Here is a 21,793-nt window from a genome sequence, read left to right as displayed (position 1 = left end):
TTTCTTTTACTCTCTCTGTCCTGGTCATTTGTTGTCCTTTTTTATATCGGGGTGTCTCAGTGAATTATTTTCCTTTCTATTTTAAGAATGAACTTGATGAACAATTTGATCATTCAAATTCAATTTGTTCCACTTGTCATTTAATAATTGGCCTAATCCTCTTTCTTTGTCTTTGTGCCAAAACCCTTGTCTTTGTGCCAAAACGAAAGAACAATAATTGATCGCGGGACGGAGGGAGTATTTGCTAAGGATAGCTATAGATTGTTGGTAATTTAAGTGTAATTACCGGTTCATTTTAGCGTACTCGGGTTTGGTTCGTAGATGGGTAAGTTCGTTATAATATAATGTAAGTTCGGGTAGTACGGAGTGTACACTTGCATAATTATTTATGAATTTACGGAATAGTTTTCATTTGAACAACTATGACAGGGGGGCTTCGGGGCAATGCCCGGGAAACTTTGATGGGTTTTAATTCCCACAATAGACATTTAATGTGTCGGAATTTGTGAAAAGTTATTACTCTTCACAAATACATCCCCCTACACCTTTTCATATCTATATAAATAGAATGGGGTTGAAGATGTTTGGTATACAGATAATCTCATCTTCTGCATCATTGAACAATCTAACAAACTACTCAAAAATACTTCTTAATTATATCTCTGTATTCTGTGTCGAATACAGAGGGCAACCGTCTTATCTCAATAGAAAGTTCGATACAACCCAGGCACTAAAGTAAGGGTCGAATTGTTCTATTAGGAAAGCATAGCGATTCGGTGCGGTTTTCATTATTGTCTTTTCAGTTCGTGTACAATTTCCTAACAATCTAATAGAACAATCGAAATCTTTCAAGTTGACGAATGCTATGGAAATGACAATGAAGGTTAAAGAAAAAACGATGAAGTTTGAGGGTTTTGATTTCGGAAAATGGAATCACGTGGTTTGCGGAGTTTGTAAATTGGTTTTGAGAATTACAAGAATAGGCGTCAAATTCTGGTTTATGAGAACGATTATGGATCAAAGCGTTGGTACCCGATTGATACGGCAATATGATTGGAATGCAAAGAAATTTGACGCCGTGGGTCAGAGAATTGGTATTTTTTTTTTGGAAAATGAAGTCCCTGACATGAAACGTATGCTTCTTATTGATGATGACATATTGGGTTTTATGCCTTCAAAAGTTGATTTCTGAAATGACAATAAGATAAGTGAAATTCTTTTAGTGTTCGATGGTTTAATAAAAATTCCCATGAATATGAATGGATGCACTTGTTTATGCAAGAATTGGAATTGGTTAGAATTGTTGCATCCTTTATTTTTTTCTAATCATGTGCTTAGTTTTTATTAATGTGACATGATGATTAATTTTTATGCATGCCGTTAATAGGATTAATAAGACCAATAAGGCAATAATAATGACTTTGATACATGTATGATGGATTGATGGTCATGTTTCATGTTTAAGTGATTTGATTATTGTTTTTCGAGTTATTCATTTGCATTAAAACCGCTTATATGATCAATAGTATATTATCATTAAAGACCTTTATTGGATGCATATATGTCTGCATGCACAAATTTTATGTTGGTTGACTATGATTATCTATGAGCATGGAGTTTGGTTAGATGAAATTTATTTTGAAAATGAGAAATGCCATGTAATAATTGACCATGGAATAACCTTGTCCTGTTGTTGCTTAGGATGGAATTTTCGGTAGCGTATGGGTTATGACCAATATCTTAGTTTGGTTTTATATCATATGTTCTTAATGCACTTGGAAATCTTATACGGTGAAGATCAAGTGACATGGGTGTTGGGGTTGGTGTCCTTAACAGTTAGTGCAAGGACTTATAAACCTCTAAAAGGATCAAAGGGCATACTTTGGTATTATTATCAGTTGATCCACGTTTATCAATAACGGTTGGCTTGCTAGATAAGTTTGACGTTATTGTCATACAGATGGCGGTGATCAACTGGTCCCTAAAAGTCACACCTATAGGATACGTTCGAGAGATGTGACGGTATGAAAATACTGTCATGTAGATGCCAAAATTGACTAACCAGTTAGTCCGAGTTATTTGACTAGTAATTAGTCAAATATGTGATGTTGAGATATTATATTTAATACGGATTAAATATCATGGGCTAAGGCGAATTAACCAGTTAATTCGTAAAATTAAATATACGTGATTTATATTTAATTAAATGTATATTGAATATAATTATACAATACTGTTTTGTCGGACACGTATTAATAATTCAGCTAACCCGTATTATTAGCTGATGCCTTAATTTCCGATAACCGATAACAGTTTATAATATAAACCCGTCATATACATTTTAGCATTTGGCGAACTGGACCTCGAGCTAAAATTAAGAGGAAGTGGAAGCCCACTTCCCCATGCATGCACTCGGTCCGGCCGAACCAAACAAAAGGAGAGACTCCCTCTCCTTTTGACCTAGACAATTTCATTTGCGAGAAAAACTAGGGTTTTGAAGAGCATTCTCCTCGAAAAACCCGAGATCTCTCATCTCGACAAAACTCACATCAGTTCTCCCTATATTGCAAGGCAATCGGAGAACACCGTTCTAGCACAAGGGCATATCTCGGACAAAGTCTTGGGTGTAACGATTAGGAGGAAATCTGCTTTGATTTCTGTTCTTTACGCCGCAATTTAAAGGACCCGAGGTTATTTCTATACATTAATCATTTCATTGTGTTTATCGTTTTATGACTATAAATTGCATGTAAATTTTACGTTATAGTCCTGCAATTAAAGGGTAGTATACGGATATTAACCTACAAGTGGTATCAGAGCGAGGCCACGTAAAATTTTATATGTGTTTTTCATCAAACGATTGTTGAAACGATGAATTATGGTTAAAAAATGTCACGGCTCACATTTTTTTCACTCGGCACCATATTTTTTTTTACTCGTGAAATTTTTTTAATTTGCTGCGTTTTTTTTTGGTTGCATTGGGGACCGTGTCTTGTTTACACGATTGCTCTTGTTGTTGTTTTGTCTCGAAAACCAAACCGTGCCATGTTTTACACGGCATTTTTTTGTTTCAAATTTCATGTTGTTTTTACATGTTGTTATTTTATACAGAGATTATAGCAACATGTCAAGTTTTTGTCAATTGTCAAATTTGTTTTAATGCGTTTTTGATCGAATTTGCAATTGATTTTGTCTCGCCAAAACTGTTTCACGAGGGTTTTGAAGTTTCAGCCAATTTTGCATTCGATCGAGCGTATTTCTACTCGATCGAGTGCCATTTATGTCTTGTTTTTGATCGATCGAGTCCCTGTTGTGCTCGATCGACCCCTTTCTGAACCCTACTGCTCGATCGAGTTGTCCTCGTACTCGATCGAAGCGATTAGTCGATAAAAGTACTCGATCGACCACCAGTTCAGTCGATCGAGCACTCTCTGTTTGGCAACCTTCTCGATCGACTTGCAGTTCAGTCGATCGAGCCCTTTTTGTCCTCGATCGAACACTTGTGTCACTGGATCGAGGGTTTTTTGCTTTGACAGCTTTGAAAATTTGTTTCTTTTGATTTAAATTTTCTTTTGGCTTCAATATGTACTTTATACGGATATAGTACACTCGCTTAATAGTGAATCGGTTCACTCTCGTACCATATAGTTGTTTTAAAGCGTCTTTAAAATGACGGATTATAATGGATTAAAATTAAATGATAGAAGCGGTTTTATCACATGAATTTTAATCATTAAAAGGTGGTTTGGATAATTTTAACATAATTACGGAATTATGTCACGAATGAATTTGTTTTTAGTTGATGCATTTTATTTATCGTTAATTATGAATGCCGTGAATGCCTTTTTATTACGTATTTAATTTTTACAATTGATTGTAACTTAGTGTGGCCTTAGTAGAACGTGTTACCGTAATGATGGAACACGGTCTTGGTTGTATTTTGAGATCTCGCATCTCGGTTTTGGATTTTTCACTTGTAATTACAGTTTTAATTAGAATGTAAATAGGTTTATATTTGTAATTTTAAATTGTAATTTTTGAGAAGACCAAAGATGGAGACCGATGCTCACTCCCGCTACTTGGATCAAGATGGAACATCAAGACAAGCTTTTCGGGTCCAACGGTGGATTCCAAAGTTGTATTATGTTCTTTTACTAGGATAGGCCACACTAGGAAATTTTTATTTACGTATTGCATTACTTTATTTATTTTTTGTTACGATAACTTGCATCATTTTCCGCCTAAAAACCAAACCACCTAATTATTGCATGAAAACTGACACATATAGAGGTCACGAGTTAGTTTTCATTGACATTCTCATGTCACACGTTTTAAGCCATCATCCAAATAAATTCATTCACGACAGACGCTAGTTATTCGTTCACTTAAAATGAATTATAATTTTGTTGATGGGATCTTCCTCGTATAAACCAAAAAAATTGAGAACGGTCTTTATAGGTCAAACTCCAATGAGTCCCTTCTTCGTCGGTAGGCATACTATGACCCCTTCTACGTCGGGTAAGTTGGAACCGATTGACCTATTTTATCTCAACACTATGGTCACTCGTACGATCCTGTGATCATGGTGGACTATAGATAGGATTTACAGAAATCTATCGACCAAGAGTTCTTCCGGAAGAATTAGCTAAACAGTTGGCTTATCAATTTACTGAAATTGAGTCTTGGGATCACTTGTATCATTCTTGAGGGAGATCAATTATACAAAGTGCAAGAGTCTACATGTTTAAAATGAATTTTAAAATAGACTTAAATCACCTCGATGAGTTGCTTATTTCGTTTTGTTTTTCTTCTTTTTCAAAGTGTAGATCACGTATTAAACTCGCTAAACAACAAATGGTCGGTTCAAGTGATAACCCAATGCCAAGTGCCACATTGGACCGTGAGTCCCGGCTTAGGATCTTCATGAGTCGGATGAATCGCCTACTCGATCAAGAATGACGGATCCAACTTCGCGGATCGGAGGCGGATTACGGAATGCTGCCGCTGCGACGGGAAGCTCGGATATCTGCTGAGCCCATGCCGTTAAACCCAGGCCCCACGGCTGGAATTAACGAAATCAACGAGTATAACGATTTCGCTTTAGAAGCAAAAAGCGGTAAAGAACGTACTCATTTTTGCAATGGAACCCAATTTGCCGAAACGCTTCATAGCCCAAGGTGCAAACAAGATTTTCACCACGCTCACTAAGGAATTCTCGAAAGCACCGAGAATCGTGACCTATGAGCATACCACTCGCTTCTTTGATGCGAGACTCCAGAAGGGCCAACCGGTTAGCCCACACATTCTCGGCATGATTGAGAATGTCGAGAAACCGGAGACCTTTAACGTAACATCGGCGAGAATATTGTTATCGACCGTATTCTTCACTCACTCCACGATGGTTATTCGCAATTCAGAGCGAATTACTATATGAATGATTTGAAGAAAACTCCCCATGAATTGCACTCCCTCCTCGTACGCACCGAGAAGGACATGAAGTTCGATGGGGAGCTCGAAACAGGATGTTCTCGTTGTGTCAAACAAAGGGAAAGGTAAGGGCAAAGCTCCGGCAAACCTAACAGTAGGTAAGGCGAAGTTCAAGAAGTCGGGTTCAGGGAAGAGTGGTCCTGGTGAGGCGAGCAACTCATCAGGCATGACAAAGAGCAAGAGTGAAAACATGGAATGCCATCATTGCCACAAGACTGGGCATTGGAGACGCACATGTCCTGTTTATCATGAGGACTTAAAGGCAGGTCGTGTTAAACCTGTTGGTATGTCTTCTCTCTCTTCTACTTTTATTCATATGATTGAGATTAACCACGCAAGTTACTAACTTGGGTACTTGATACTTAGTTGTGGTTCTCATCTGTGTAATCATGTGCAGGGGCTCCGAAACATCGAACCCCTCGTAAAGGGTGAGGTGGACCTGCATGTTGGGAATGGAGCAAGAGTAGCTGCCATCTCCAAGGGGACATATGTGATCCAGCTTCCAAGCGGATTTGAGTTGTCATTATATGACTGCTATTATGTACCTAGTCTTTCCAAAAACATTATTTCAGTTTAAGCTTGATAAACTTGGTTTTTCATTTGTAATAGAAAACAATGCTTGCATTTTCTCATTACACGATATGATTTACTACAAGGCGCTTTCCATGAACGGAATTTATGTTTTAGATCAGACCTCGGAAATATTACACGTAATGAATAAAAAGTTAAAGGTTGGTGACAAAGATCAAACGTATCTATGGCACTGCCGTATGGGACACATTAATGAGAAACGCGTAAAACAGCTCATCAAACATGGAGCTATCTCGGCCTTTGATTTTCAATCATTTGGCACGTGTGAATCATGTCTCATCGGTAAGATGACTCGGATTTCCTTCAAAGGTGTTGGAATGCGCGCTGCTGACCTATTAGGGCTCATACACACGGATGTATGTGGTCCTATGTCAATCACCGCACGAGAAGGCTATAGGTATTTCATCACTTTCACGGACGATTTGAGTAGATATGGCTATGTCTACTTAATGAAGCACAAAAGTGAATCCTTTGAGAAATTCAAAGAATACCGAGAATAGGGTACAAACCTATTAGGTAGAAAGATTAAAACACTGCGTTCGGATCGTGGTGGCGAGTATCTTTCTCACGAGTTTGATCAACACCTAAAGGACCGTGGGATTGCCCTACGCTTAACTCCACCTGGAACACCTCACCAATGGTGTGTCCGAACGGAGAAATCGAACACTACTTGATATGGTTCGATCCATGATGAGTCACACGGTTTTACCTGATTCGTTATGGGGTTATGCTCTTTTGTCACCGCTCTAATACTTAACCGAAGTCCGTCTAAAGTCATTGACAAGACTCCATATGAACTATGGAAGGGAACGGTCCCTAACTTGTCCTTTATACGGGTTTGGGGCTGCGAGGCTTATGTCAAGTGGAGACACGAAGATAAGCTCGGCCCGCGATCGGTCAAGACATACTTTATAGGTTATCCTAAAGGATCACGTGGTCATTACTTCTATTCGCCAACCGAACAACGTGTTTTTGTTGCGGCTAGTGCGACATTCTTAGAGAAGGAATTTCTCGAGAATGCAAAGAGTGATAGAACCTTCGACCTGTCGGAGATTCCAGAACCAAATACCGAGCAACTATTGGAGGAACCTATTCCTTCAATCCCGGCTGTGGTGAACATTCCCGAGGAACCTAGGAGGTCGGGAAGAGTCTCTATTCCTCCGGACAGATACATTGGTATGGTCGAGGAACATGACATAGATGACGTTCTACTCTTAACGAGTAGTGAACCCGCAACCTATAAAGGTGCCATGACCAGTTCTGACTCGAAACTATGGCTTGAGGCCATGAAATCCGAGATGGACTCCATGTATGAGAACAACGTGTGGGATCTTGTTGACTTACTCTATAAGTTCGTCCCCTTCAATGCAAATGGCTTTACAAAATAAAGCATTCTCGGAAGGTCAACAAGATATCTACAAAGCACGACTGGTTGCTAAAGGTTTCACCCAAGTGCCAGGTTTGCACTACGATGAGATTTTTGCACCCGTAGTCATGTTGCGTTCCATTCGGATTATCTTAGCGATTGTTGCTTTTCATGACTATGAAATTTGGCAAATGGATGTGAAAACCGCCTTCTTAAACGGCTTTTTGGAGGAAGAGTTGTACATGGTACAACCCGAAGGGTTCATCGATCCAAAGACATCCTAAGAAAGTGTGCAAGCTTAAGCGTTCCATTTATGGACTTAAGCAAGCATCAAGGAGTTGGAATCATCGCTTCGACCAAGTGATAAAAGAAAATGGATTCACTCGATCGGTCGAGGAACCATGTCTATATATCAAGTCGAGTGGGAGCAAGATTGTCTTCCTAATATTGTATGTTGACGACATACTCCCGATTGGGAATGACATACCTCTCTTAACTTCGGTGAAAGTATGGTTGAAAAACCATTTCCGGATGAAAGATCTGGGAGAGGCACAAAGAATTCTAGGCATCCGCATCTATCGAGATAGATCACGACGGATGTTATCTCTCGATCAGAGTCTTACATAGACAAAGTCCTAGAGAGATTCAAAGATGACTAACTCCAAGAAGGGGTTCCTTCCCATGGCTCCAGGGGTGCATTTGAGCAAGTCTCAGGCACCAGAGACACCGGAAGAGAAAGAGCGCATGACACGGATTCCTTATGCTTCGGCTATAGGATCAATCATGTATGCCATGATATGCACACGTCCGGACGTGGCATATGCATTGAGTATGACAAGTCGATTCCAACAAAGAACCAGGTGAACCACATTGGTTGGCTGTCAAGAACATTCTTAAGTACCTCCGGAGGACTAAAGATTGGGCATTGACTTATGGAGGCTCTCAAAAGCTATGCGCAACCTATTCTGCGCAGATGCTAGCTTCCAAACGGATCGAGATGACTCGAAATCTCGGTCTGGATTCGTTTTTACTCTTAATGGCGCTGCAGATCACTGGAAGAGTTCGAAACAAACATTCTAAAGAGATTCTACGACCGAGTCCGAGTACTATGCCGCGTCTGAAGCTACAAAGGAAGCGATATGGATGCGTCAATTCTTACATGGGCTATCTGTAGTGCCTAGTTCGAATGACCCGATCACCATCTATTGCGACAATAGTGGTGCCATCTTCCAAGCTAAGGAGCCTAAGTCTAGCAACAAGTCTAGACATGTACAACGGAAAGCTCATCTAATCCGGGATTACGTGGAGCAAAAGACAGTAGTGATAGAAAAGATTGCTACAGATGACAACATAGCAGATCCTCTCACTAAAGCATTACGACAAGATAAGCATGAAGGGCACGTTAATTCCATGGGAATTAAACGTGTTCCTAAGTTGTAGTACTCTTTTATGGATCAGATTCATTCTCCTTTGTACTCTATACGACATCATCGTTTTGATATTTTATATATATATTTTGTTTTTCATGTGGAATTGTACGACGATTTTGAACACCACAAAGTGAACTGAACAAACATCATATATTGTTAGTCCTTAATTGCCCACATGAGCTGATAACTCTGGCAATTATTTTGTGACGTTGGTTGATGGTGGGTTCAACGAGCCATAAGTCAACCGGTTGACTGACCAATCACAGAGGCGATTTATACGGATATTTCGTAGGACACCATTGTGACAACGACGTGGAGTCCTAAATGTTTTATAACATTCGTTGCCCGGTCGTGGATAGGACTTCCATGGTGATCCTTAGAGTCGAATCTCTTGACTATCGACTGTCTCTTGAGACTACGGCAGATTTTGGGTGACTTTGGTTTCTTTCTCACGGTCATCCGTAACAGGGGCCAAGTAGATTTTTTCTGGGTCATTTCATGCCGTGCTTAGATCGGAAGGAGTCGAGTTGAAGGAAATATTCAGCCTTTATCAGTACTCGATATTTCTCGGGGCCACTCGAGGAGTCAGAATCGAAATGCATGGCCATGCTCGGATACGGATTCGTTTTATCGCTTAAGTTACTCTCTAGTCGGGAAACCACTCTAGATACGGTCGATTGTAAAATACGACCTTTGCGGATCCGGATCTGCAAATTGTTTTACATTGAGTGGGAGAAATTTTTAAATGAATATGAGAATCGGTTATCGCGCATACACTTGTACGGACAAGTGGGAGTTTGTTGGAGCTTGTGTCCTCCAGTTAGTGCGGATAACGTCATTGCACATGCACTTGTACGGACAAGTGGGAGCTTGTTGGGGTTGGTGTCCTTAACAATTAGTGCAAGGACTTATAAACCTCTAAAAGGATCAAAGGGCATACTTTTGGTATTATTATCGGTTGATCCACGTTTATCAATAACGGTTGGCTTGCTAGATAAGTTTGACGTTATTGTCATACAGATGGCGGTGATCAACTGGTCCCTAAAAGTCACACCTATAGGATACGTTCGAGAGATGTGACGGTATGAAAATACTGTCATGTAGATGCCAAAATTGACTAACCCGTTAGTCCGAGTTATTTGACTAGTAATTAGTCAAATATGTGATGTTGAGATATTATATTTAATACGGATTAAATATCATGGGCTAAGGCGAATTAACCGGTTAATTCGTAAAATTAAATATACGTGATTTATATTTAATTAAATGTATATTAAAAATAATTATACAATACTTTTTTTGTCGGACACGTATTAATAATTCAAATAACCCGTATTATTAGTGATGCCTAAATTTCCGATAACCGATAACAATTTATAATATAAACCCGTCATATACATTTTAGCATTTGGCGAACTGGACCTCGAGCTAAAATTAAGAGGAAGTGGAAGCCCACTTCCCCATGCATGCACTCGGTCCGGCCGAACCAAACAAAAGGAGAGACTCCCTCTCCTTTTGACCTAGACAATTTCATTTGCAGAAAAACTAGGATTTTGAAGAGCATTCTCCTCTGAAAAACCTGAGATCTCTCATCTCGACAAAACTCACATCAGTTCTCCCTATATTGCAAGGCAATCGGAGAACACCGTTCTAGCACAAGGGCATATCTCGGACAAAGTCTTGGGTGTAACGATTAGGAGGAAATCTGCTTTGATTTCTGTTCTTTACGCCGCAATTTAAAGGACCCGAGGTTATTTCTATACATTAATCATTTCATTGTGTTTATCGTTTTATGACTATAAATTGCATGTAAATTTTACGTTATAGTCCTGCAATTAAAGGGTAGTATACGGATATTAACCTACAATGGGCTTGTTTATGACCGATGATCCACAATAATTTGGTAATTAATTATTTTGATTGAATTTACCAAATGTATGAAATAAATCTATATCTTGATATTTGATGTTTTATTTCTAATGATTGGGGCATGCTTAACGATGGAGTAAAATCTTAATATGTGAGTTTTAAGTGTTTGTACATATATAATGATGGGGTCTAGGGATGACCCGTTGATTGACTCTGCCATTATCTTTATACGCATCAATGGGATATTGCGGCATAAATTTTGTATGCATAATAACTCTGTTATGTCTTGTATGACTTATGGACCTTCATAAGGGCTTGGGTTCTATTCACTCACATGATGCTTATGATACACATATCGTGAGATGACAAGTACTTTGTATTAGCATGGAAGTTATCGATCATGCTGCTATACATGTACTTTGTGGGTTTGGATTTTAATATCCATATATTTTATGAAGTGGGTCAGTATGTCATTAGTGACCCCTCCTTTGTATGATACACGAGAATGTGGGATTGAGCGGTTATCATACGAGTGTTTGTATGACTCAATAACATAGTGTAATGATTTTGGATAGTGTCAAGTTCCGGTTCTATGGTGGCCTGAGACACTCTTGTTTGGTTTAAGGTGGAGATCAAGACTCATCCATGTAAAGGAACATTATTTTATGTCTATTTTTGTTCTCATTGTTATTTGAACTTGTGTTATATCTGGGGCAAGTTAATGAGATGGGTAAAAATAAATATAAAAATTTGATAAAAAGTTGTTTGTTGATATTTTCTAGTGTATTCCTTTTTGAATACGTTTGTTAACATATGTGTTAATTGATCAATTGTTTTAATGATGGTCATGCCTTTGTGATGCGGTTATTGTGCATTGTTTCATGACATGATTATATTTAGATGAGTGGCATCATTGTATCTTTGATGGTTGGTATTGCATTGGTACATTCATGATAATACAATAGCTAGTTTATGACATGAATGTTTGTAGTTTGTTTATTCTCTGTTTAATTTGTGTATTTCTACAAATACTATCGTTATTTTAATGTTTGAAGTATAATGATATAAGATGAGCCTTATGAAGTGAGAATGAGTATAATGCTCTCTTGAATTTAATACACGGAATATGAGTAAGCAATTATATATGGATTCATATATATAGATTAAAAACATGGTGTATTGAGGTAGGGCGGTACTAAGAGCCAATATATGGTATCTTGGGTAGATAGGCTAGTTTATTCAAGGAGGAATTTCAAAGTCACCCATGTATAGCTATAAATATTCAAATTGTGTTATCTCTTACATTGAATATTATGTGAGATGAACATTGTCCAGAAGAATGTTTATGGAAATTAGTGTTTTGATCAATGGATATTTGATTGGTTATTTAATAATGTTGTTAGTGTGCTAACTGTTTTGTATGATTGTTTAACCTGTCAATGTCATATGTAAAGCATTTTAAGTTTGCTGATGTAATTGATTTTACCATATAATCTCGAGAATGATGGTTTGATATAACCATGGTGAGATTATGGAGTTATGTGGTTTAACCATGTAAGAGGTACATCAGTAATATTGAATGTACAGTTTTGACGAGTCCTGAATGGAGTAGTCATTTGTTGTAGGATTTTTGACAAGTTGGTCTTTGACACAAAACAAAGATTATTTACCTTGTAAAAGGTGGTTTTGTCATTGTGTTCTTCTATGAAAGACATGGGGGAGGTAATATGATATTCGGTATTAGGATAAGTGTGAGAGTATGATTGTTATTCTACGGTTAATACTTTCAATGGTCGAGTATGACGCTTTTATTCAAATAATGAAAGTGGAGCTATTACTCGGGTTTTCACAAGGGCTTAATTATTGCGGTTTGACAAGTTGAGTAAGTAAACTAGTATAGCTAGTACTCATCTTTGGCAAGGGATTAAGCAAGTGTGACAATGTATAAAGTAAACCATGAATTATGGTTTGTCCTATGTCATTTTTCTCCGGTCTTAGAGGGATAGTATTTTGCAAATTGAAGTACCAAATGTAGAAGGTGATTTTCTACTAGTGGTAGTGTATTTTACTTGGGAAAGTACCATGAGTATATGGATTTCCAAGATCGAATTTGCATTATGAGTTTGACATTGGAATTGGTATGCGTAGTGTTAGCATAGCCGATTAAAAGGTTAAGTAGCTGAAGAAAATAATCTACGATTTTCCTTAAAGTATTTGACCAATTTCATTCATATAATTTTGATAGTGAATAACGGTGCGCACCGGGGTGTTTGTTATAACACGATTTATAGACTATTATAAATGGGAATTGATATTGGTTGTCTTTTGTGAGATCTCAGTTTTAGTTGATCACTTTGCATAAAGGGTCAACTAAGGACTTGACCGGTTATAAAGTCGGTTGACGGGATGAGACTAAAACTCGTATAAGATCTTTGGCGATAGGATACCCAATTCCCCTCTAATACAATGTTAGAGGCTGAATTCAATGTGGAAGGCCTATTGTTAAGAGATTGAAGCACACGATAATTTATATCCCGAGGTGTGTGTTTAGACTTGCACGTTGTAAGGTTGATCTTTTGAAAAAGTGTGTATGCAAGGACACGATGAAAAGAATCAACCTATATGGACATGAAGTACAACCGCTTCAAGGGAGTATGGGTTTAACTCCTGATATGTTCATGAATAGATATGGGACACTAGGCTTTAAAATAAGTGTCGGTTACGTAATTTTAGAAGTAAATTAATTTATGTGTGAGTTATCTTCATGTATTCAAAATGAGTAGAAAGGGTTCAATGATAAGTCACACCCCGATACTCGAATATTTGGAATGTGTAATTTCACTAAGTGGAAATTCAATCTTCGTGACATTTTCATTTATGCATAAATTGGTATGTTTGTTAACTTATTTAAAATCTTGAATTACGCTTAAATGGGGGAGGAATGTTGGTAATTTAAGTATAATTACCGGTTCATTTTAGCGTACTCGGGTTTGGTTCGTAGATGGGTAAGTTCGTTATAATATAATGTAAGTTCGGGTAGTACGGAGTGTACACTTGCATAATTATTTATGAATTTACGGAATAGTTTTCATTTGAACAACTATGACAGGGGGGCTTCGGGGCAATGCCCGGGAAACTTTGATGGGTTTTAATTCCCACAATAGACATTTAATGTGTCGGAATTTGTGAAAAGTTATTACTCTTCACAAATACATCCCTCTACACCTTTTCATATCTATATAAATAGAATGGGGTTGAAGATGTTTGGTATACAGATAATCTCATCTTCTGCATCATTGAACAATCTAACAAACTACTCAAAAATACTTCTTAATTATATCTCTGTATTCTGTGTCGAATACAGAGGGCAACCGTCTTATCTCAATAGAAAGTTCGATACAACCCAGGCACTAAAGTAAGGGTCGAATTGTTCTATTAGGAAAGCATAGCGATTCGGTGCGGTTTTCATTATTGTCTTTTCAGTTCGTGTACAATTTCCTAACATAGATGAACTGATGAATAGATCCCAAATTCAATCTCGATCAGGGAAACTAAATTCAGCGGGTCAAATATGAATCTCACTATAATTTTGTCAAACCTAATTTGATTTTTATCGTTTGTAAGGGGTGGTAGGAGTATAACTTATGACATGAACCAAACTATCTAAAATCAATAATCCTTGCAGTGATAACACTTTGTATGTAGTATCAATAAAAAGACGTATACAATCTCTTAAAACATATACTGATTAACACTATTTTTGTACTCCGCATGTTCAACGGAGACGTACCATACGTTGGTGTCAGCATATCTTTTTTCGCTAATGGCTTGTGCTCTTCATCTGCGTTGATCAAGTTCAATGATTTCATAGTTAATTTCTTATTGATAAACTATAAGTAAACAATATCGATGTTCAAAAGCAAAAATGCAAATAAGATGTTGAAAATCACCTTAAGTAACGACGCCCTCGTTATCATGTTGTACAAAATCATCAAAATTTACCATCTTACAAACTTCGATCAACCTAAACATGCAAGTTAAGTCAAAATTAATAAAGTATTCATCTAATATTGATGACATTAGTTGTAAAACAATCAAAGAACAAAGAAAAAAAGTTCTCAAATAAAGTAAAACATGCAGATGATGCAAGTGCATAATAAACGGGAAAAGAAAAGAAAGGTAAGAGACGTCTTATATATACTCCAAGACATTGCTATGTTTTCATCCTAGCCAAACTCTAACACCCATAATCTTATCTATGTTTATTTTTTTTTAAGATAAAATCTCATTCGATACGTTACTACGTAGGAAAAGTTGTTACGGTTTCATGGTATTTTAATTTTTAAATTAATAAATACTAGTTGAAAAGCCCGTGCGATGCACGGGGCTCCCTATAATATCATCTGTAACAATCTATACCTAAGTTGATAAAAGAAATCCAAATATTTGAACTTGAGATGAAGCAAAATGGGTTGATAAAGTTGATGACTAATGAATTATGTGTAATTTTCAGCATAAAACTTGTGTCATTGGGTATTAATTATACAACAAGTCTAATTGATGACGGACATATCCGTCACAAGTTGAAGAAGGGTTAAGTAATAGTCAAGTGGATAGATAATAAGACAAAAGCAAAATGATTAGGGAGTAGCATTCTGCTTTTGTTTTATCTATCCACTTAGATATTACTTGACACATCTTCAGCTTGTGGCAGATATGCCCGTCTTCAATGAAAATTTGTGTTAATTATATCTGTTGTATAACATCAAGTAACATAATTATAATATATATGTAGTCCATTTAGGGGGTAATCCTGCTTCTTGTAACCAAAAAAGGATACTTGTAATATATAGGTAGCATTCATTGTTAAACAAACCACGGGTTTTAAATTATAATAAAACACTATTCTCCTAAACTTTGTGTAGTATGTAGTACATAATACCACTTTTGCTACTTGTTTCTTAATTAATTAATGTATGGCCTTATAAAGAAGAAAGACTTGAATTATGCGTTTGACATTGCATGACCATGAAGTTGATCTAAGAATGTGAATGCCATCATAATTTTCTACATTATATGTTGATTAACTGTTTTATGCAATTAGTTTCGTAAAATATATTATGCCTTAACTTTAATATTACAATATCTTTCAAATATTAGATAAATTCACATACATAAGGACATCGATTAATAAAAGAAAAGATGTGTTTGGTAAAATATACCAGTCCTATCACAATAGCGGTATAATAATTTGTATCGTGATAGTTGTTGATTTGAAATACAAAGCCTGAATTGATACATAATTTACTCGATTTTGATTGAGTTTTATATTGACCTATTATAAAACTGAACATTTTAAAATTTATCTTATTTAAAATGATTCGCAACAAATTATAACTATTTTAATATTTTCTTAATTAGAAAATATGAGCAATTGCCCAAATCACTTTTTATACTTCCTTGTCACTTATTTACTTTGATATAGGAGAGGTATCTTTCTAAACTGTTGTCTAAAAAATAATCGTACCTTGTTGAAGTCCCAAACAAACAATCTAGCTAATCTCCCAATTCCAAATCAAATTATATCTCCTGCTATCATCTCATCATCTCAATGAAGCTACAGCAATCACCTCTTTATCCAGTCGACAACACCAGTAATATGACTCCTTATCAGCACACACCTGTTATCCGTCAATCCACAAATTTCTCCGGCTCGGTTCATCGACGTCGGGACTCGGGCATATCTCTCATCCCTTCTATTCCTTCGCGGACCTGTATTTGATGTACCTGCTCCTCATATCAACTATTAAGAATGTCGGTTAGTCGAGTTATTCACGGTATAATTCTATACTTTTTCCATTGGCTTAAAATATTAATCCAAATTAATGTTATTACATAGCATAAATATCAACTATAAACTCTATACTGAGTGGAAAGCTTTAGTTGAGAGTGAGGTCGACTCCGGGTGGTCTATGTAATGGCGAGTGGATTTAATAAGTCCTCTTTAAACACAATATTCTTGATGTGGTCTTTGTGATTCTATTGCGCAACAACAGTCCATGAGTTTCCCCCCTGCGAAGTTAAGCATATCAGTTGAATAGCATTTAATTTTGTTGTAGTCTCTACGCATTAACTCCCTCATCATACCGTACTCTCTTACCAGGCTGCTTGCCTTGGCTATTCTCATCAATAATATATATGGTATTTCTGTGTAGAATCATAGGGGGAAAAAAGCGGGTACTATAAGACCATGAGAGAGGGGTACAACTTAGTGATTCGTTGTGTTCGATTTCTAACTCTCTTCCTTCACTTGCTCCTCCAACATCTCCTACAATAACAAGCGCAACAATTTCTGATGTTGTTTTTCACTCAGGCGTTGTTGGGCCATGAAAAATTGTGCTAGTGGATTGACATCCTCTAACATTTGCTTCAATACAGTACGTATTGAAAGTATATCTGCTTCTAAAATTGGCTTTGTTGTCTTTCTTCACAAATACCTTGGGCCTCATATCTATTTTACTTGGGGTGTCATAAACATAAAGCTATATAAATGAGGGCGTTCGTTTGCCGGTAGGAAGCAAAAACTCTTAACAATGGTTGTTCTGTCCACCAATTCGGAAAGTGTATGGTCCGGGTGAATTATTCACAGTTGTATCGACTTTCGCACCCATTTATGTGAATGCATTGGAGGAATTTTACATTCAGATATTATGCCTAAACTTTCGAGCTCTGGCGCCTTGATTGTCGTCATCCATTAAGTTTTTTTTTTTAAAATATAGTAGGATCTCTTAGTTGTGGCAATCTTATATTGCCCTCCTTACAACACATATTGAAATATATCTGCCCTCGATTGCTTGTCTTTTTCACCCTTTCCTCATACCACATGATCATATTGCATGTTGTGCAACTACATTCTGGCGGAGCTAAATTGAGATACCTGGTGAAAAGTTATTAACTGTGGTCATGAATTAGAAACACTGGATTAGAGAAATAAACATCAGATTAGAAAGGTATCAAGGTTAATCAGTCTGATAAAGGCGTAGGTTTGCTTACAGTGGTACGTGCTTTCAACATACCAAGACCAGCAGTGAGACTATAAGCTCTGAATCGTGGGAAGATAACAGACGGTAATCGGTATATTATTGTTCTGTTCTGCAGCTGCCTTATCTTTCTCCGTTGTTTCATGAAGCTGACTGTGCTCATCCCAGGTGAAATTTTGATTTACAAATATTAGGATCTCTCTCTGTCAATTCTAAAGGTCTTATGAAAAGTACAGGCCCTTGTGTACTTAAATGATCGCGGGGACATACCAGAATCTAGGTTTTCCGCGCCTATTAGCTCGGGTAATGTTAGCAACGAAGAACTTGTTTGTTGTACCTGTTTCCTTCGTTTTCCTTTACTTCTGTTTATATTTAATTCGTATTAAAATCCGTGGTGAATAGTTATTATTTATATTTGTCTAATATGTTACAATCTTCTAATAAGATTAGGTAACATCTGGTATCTAATACTATCTATGGTATGTAATTGACGCACCAGGATCAAGGATCTGTGCTACCTGGCTTACTTGTTGATTCGGAACCTAATTCTGTTGCCAAAGTGTCGGCCGACTGCTGGTTTCTCTTCCGTTGCCTGGTATTGCTTATTAGGTTAGTCATGTGGAGAAACGCACGCTAAAAATCCATCTCTATATTCCCATGAAGTAATTGTCTTAATAAAATTCTATAACTGCATTCATGTGTAGAAATCAAGTAACAAACCTGGATTGGCGTTTTTTTTTTTTTGCAACATGTTGATTCGGGTAATAAATCTGATTACAAACTCGTAGGCGGTAGCTGTGTTCTTTCTAGTTCTCATATTGATGGCTGTCATTAGTCCTTGGTAAGGTTGGTGCAAAACTGCAATTCGGTCGTTACATTTGGAAAGTGTTATTGCCTTGATGAAAAATCAAGGAAACAAACCCGGATTTGGTTTAAATGCGAGACTCATTGTTCTAGGTGGTCCTTGGGATAATACACTGCTGAGCGGTTTTGTTCCTACACGTCGGTGACCTTGCTGCATCTTTACCTCCATGATTTCCTGATCCCCATCCATTACTGTTTATCTTCTGTCGGGTGAATCGGTAGCTGGGATAACGTTATTTGGCCCCTGTATAACGTAGTTCTTCTTCTTATATATATAGGAACTGTTCCACCTATAGTCAGAGACTTACAATAGTTTAGTTGAATGAGGATCAGAGTAGCATAAGAATTAGTGTTTCAATAGAATTAGTTGATTATTCTTATTAGCTCGGATTGTATTATCATGCAGATTTTTTGAATTTTATTAAAATTTGTTTTCAATATTAAGAAATCTACTTTGTTTCGAAATCTACGCTTGTTAGAAATTCTAAAAAAGTTGGACTCTCTAATATCGCTTGAAAAGTTGCTGCTTTATATATATGTATTGATTACTCCCTCCGTACCACACCAAAGGTAACACTTACTATAAACGGACGTACCATACCAAAGGTAACATTCCTTATTTGGCCCACAATATTACCAAGTTATCCTTATAACCATTTGATATTTACACAAAATGCCACTACATACCCCACCTAACAACCCACAATTAAACACTCAATTACATACCCTACCTATTTATTCACTCTTTACCCTTACTTTTTTCAGTTTTTCTTAAATACTCCATTTTTCCCTACGTTACCTTTGGTGTGGTACGGAGGGAGTAGTAGTTTTTTATAAGTTGGAGTTTCGTAATAGTTGGACTCTCTATAATCGCTCGAAAAAAGCTTCCTTTAATAATATAGATAGATATATATATTGATTAATTCAAATAGAGATTATCACCCTATGATTTGTAGAGTCCTATTGTACACTTACGACTGCATTGCACTACTCCCTGACTTCGGTTGCTATATTTACTTTTGCATGGTCTTAGATACAAAAGCTACTCTTTCTTTTGAATATTTTATCCTACTAATTCCATTATTGCTAGTACTTTTGAGATATCCTTATACAATAAAAAAAGTGTAAACGCTAGCTAAGATAGTCTAGGAGGAATTTCAAACATTCGTCAGCTACAATAAATAAAAAAAGTGTAAATGCCTTAATGTGGATAAATACATATATAAATTCGCTTAACTACCTACGGCGATGCATTTTATGAAGAACTGAGGAATATTTATTTTTAAAGGTCAGCTACAATAATCAGTCTTAAGAGTCTTAACGTTAATATTGCTTATCTTTTTTCCCGCACTATATACATTGTGAGCTAGCTCGATCTTGAAAAAAGATAGAACAAGACGACATTAATATAGGCCCATGCATCGCACGGGCATTAAATCTAGTATAAATATATATTTGACTTTTTTCGAGCGACGTGATAGTCTCCAAATTTGTTAAAACAATGAAAAAAAATTTTAAAATTAATTATTTACATTTTTCATATTAGTATTAGGAAATAATTAATTATTTCCAATTTTTCAATTAAAATTAGAAAATTATTTTTTTAATATTTTTAGACTTATTATTTTATAATTATTAACTTTTTTCAACTTTTCTATTAGAATTAGAAGATTATATCTTAATATTTGTATTTATATATAGTATATGAAAACTTCGATATACTCTAATAAAATGACTCATCTCATAATACGAGGCCAACTCACATGACTACGAATCTAAATCATTTAGAAAATTCAAAAGAGAAATATGACTAAAAAATGAAGAACATTAGAATCTTTTAGTTAAGATCTTTTAGTTAATCACAAATACGAGTAACTTTTAGTTACGGAGTACTTACAAAAATCTCCATCATTATGTTTGTTGAACAAGATTCTCTTTTCATTTTACAATTAGCATTTGGTTAATTACAATGTGCTCCATTAGTCGTTTGTAGAGCATGAATAATGAAAAAAAAAAAAAAAAACCTAGAGTCATTACACAGAGTACAAGTTCGACCTCGACGCAAATGGTTAAATTGACAAAATATGACTTATGAAGTTGATCGATGAAAGTATTCTCTCTTTGTTCTTCTATTTATCTATTATTGTCTACTTTTTTCCCTAAAGCAATCATTGGCCCATAGAATGCACAAAATTAAAGATGACCGGTAAGAATGTTTAGATATTTAGAGACGACCTAAAGAATTTATTGAATCCACCGTTTATCCTCATATTCCTTTTGTCGTCCCAATCATTTATTTGACTTTTTTATTCTTTGTGATGGGTATTGTATTAAAGGCAAACGAGAGGGAATTTCTACAACTCAACCTAAAGCCTTAAGTAGAATTCAAGTTTTTACGAAACCTACATTATTATAATTATAAATTTTAGCTATAAAGTTGTTTACGGACTACAAATATCTAATTTTTCCATAATTTATCCACATGAAATCTGAGATCTATTTGTAATTTGCTTAAAAGTTCAAATTCAATTGGGAAAACTGTTCATACAATATATTATACATATTATGTGACGAAAAGAATAAAAATATTTAACATTTTAAGTGTGAGCCGACAGTAGGAGCATAGTGTATTACAAGAAAGGAATGCTCCCTCATAAGTAACTAGATCTATATATTTCTTTCTTACTATGTTTAAGTGATTTTTTAAAGGATACAAAAGGGGGGGTTTCAAGGGAAGGCGATTGTTTTCCGGTGAGTAGGTTGATTTTCTAAGTTCTAAGGGGTGGGTTCGCTTTCGGGGTTAAAAGTGGGTGTTTCATGTGAGCCGGGGGTAGGAACAGAGTATCAGTGGGTTGGGCTGTTGTTTCGAGGGGTAATAAGGTTGATTATGATAGTAAGGGTGAGGTTAGTTGTGTGGTAAGGGTATTATTTCAAGAGAAAATTAGTTCATGCAATATCTTCTACTTATGCAAAAAGAACAAAAACAAAAGCTTAAGTGTGAACCGGGGAAATGAAGGAGAAATATACACTACTAAATTATAATCACATGATCTATCTAATTGTTGGAGTTAGTGTCCTCCACAATAGTGCGTTTACATAATAAATCTCATTAAAGGAATATCACCAGAATTTAATTATTTGATCCT

At 36.3% G+C, this 21,793-nt stretch overlaps 1 long non-coding RNA gene across 1 annotated transcript; it reads left to right on the top strand.

Moving 5' to 3' along the window:
• The first annotated feature begins 16,223 nt into the window (after positions 1-16,223).
• LOC141626816 (uncharacterized) lies at positions 16,224-19,109 on the top strand. The gene is made up of 2 exons (XR_012536407.1): positions 16,224-18,086; positions 18,283-19,109. It is a non-coding gene; the product is annotated as an uncharacterized LOC141626816 (long non-coding RNA).
• The last annotated feature ends 2,684 nt before the right edge of the window (positions 19,110-21,793 follow it).

This window comes from Silene latifolia, chromosome Y, assembly GCF_048544455.1.
Source record: "Silene latifolia isolate original U9 population chromosome Y, ASM4854445v1, whole genome shotgun sequence".
In the NCBI taxonomy this organism is placed as follows: domain Eukaryota; kingdom Viridiplantae; phylum Streptophyta; class Magnoliopsida; order Caryophyllales; family Caryophyllaceae; genus Silene; species Silene latifolia.
The sequence above is the reverse complement of the archived record's forward strand: the minus strand, read 5'-3'. Positions and strand labels throughout refer to the sequence as shown.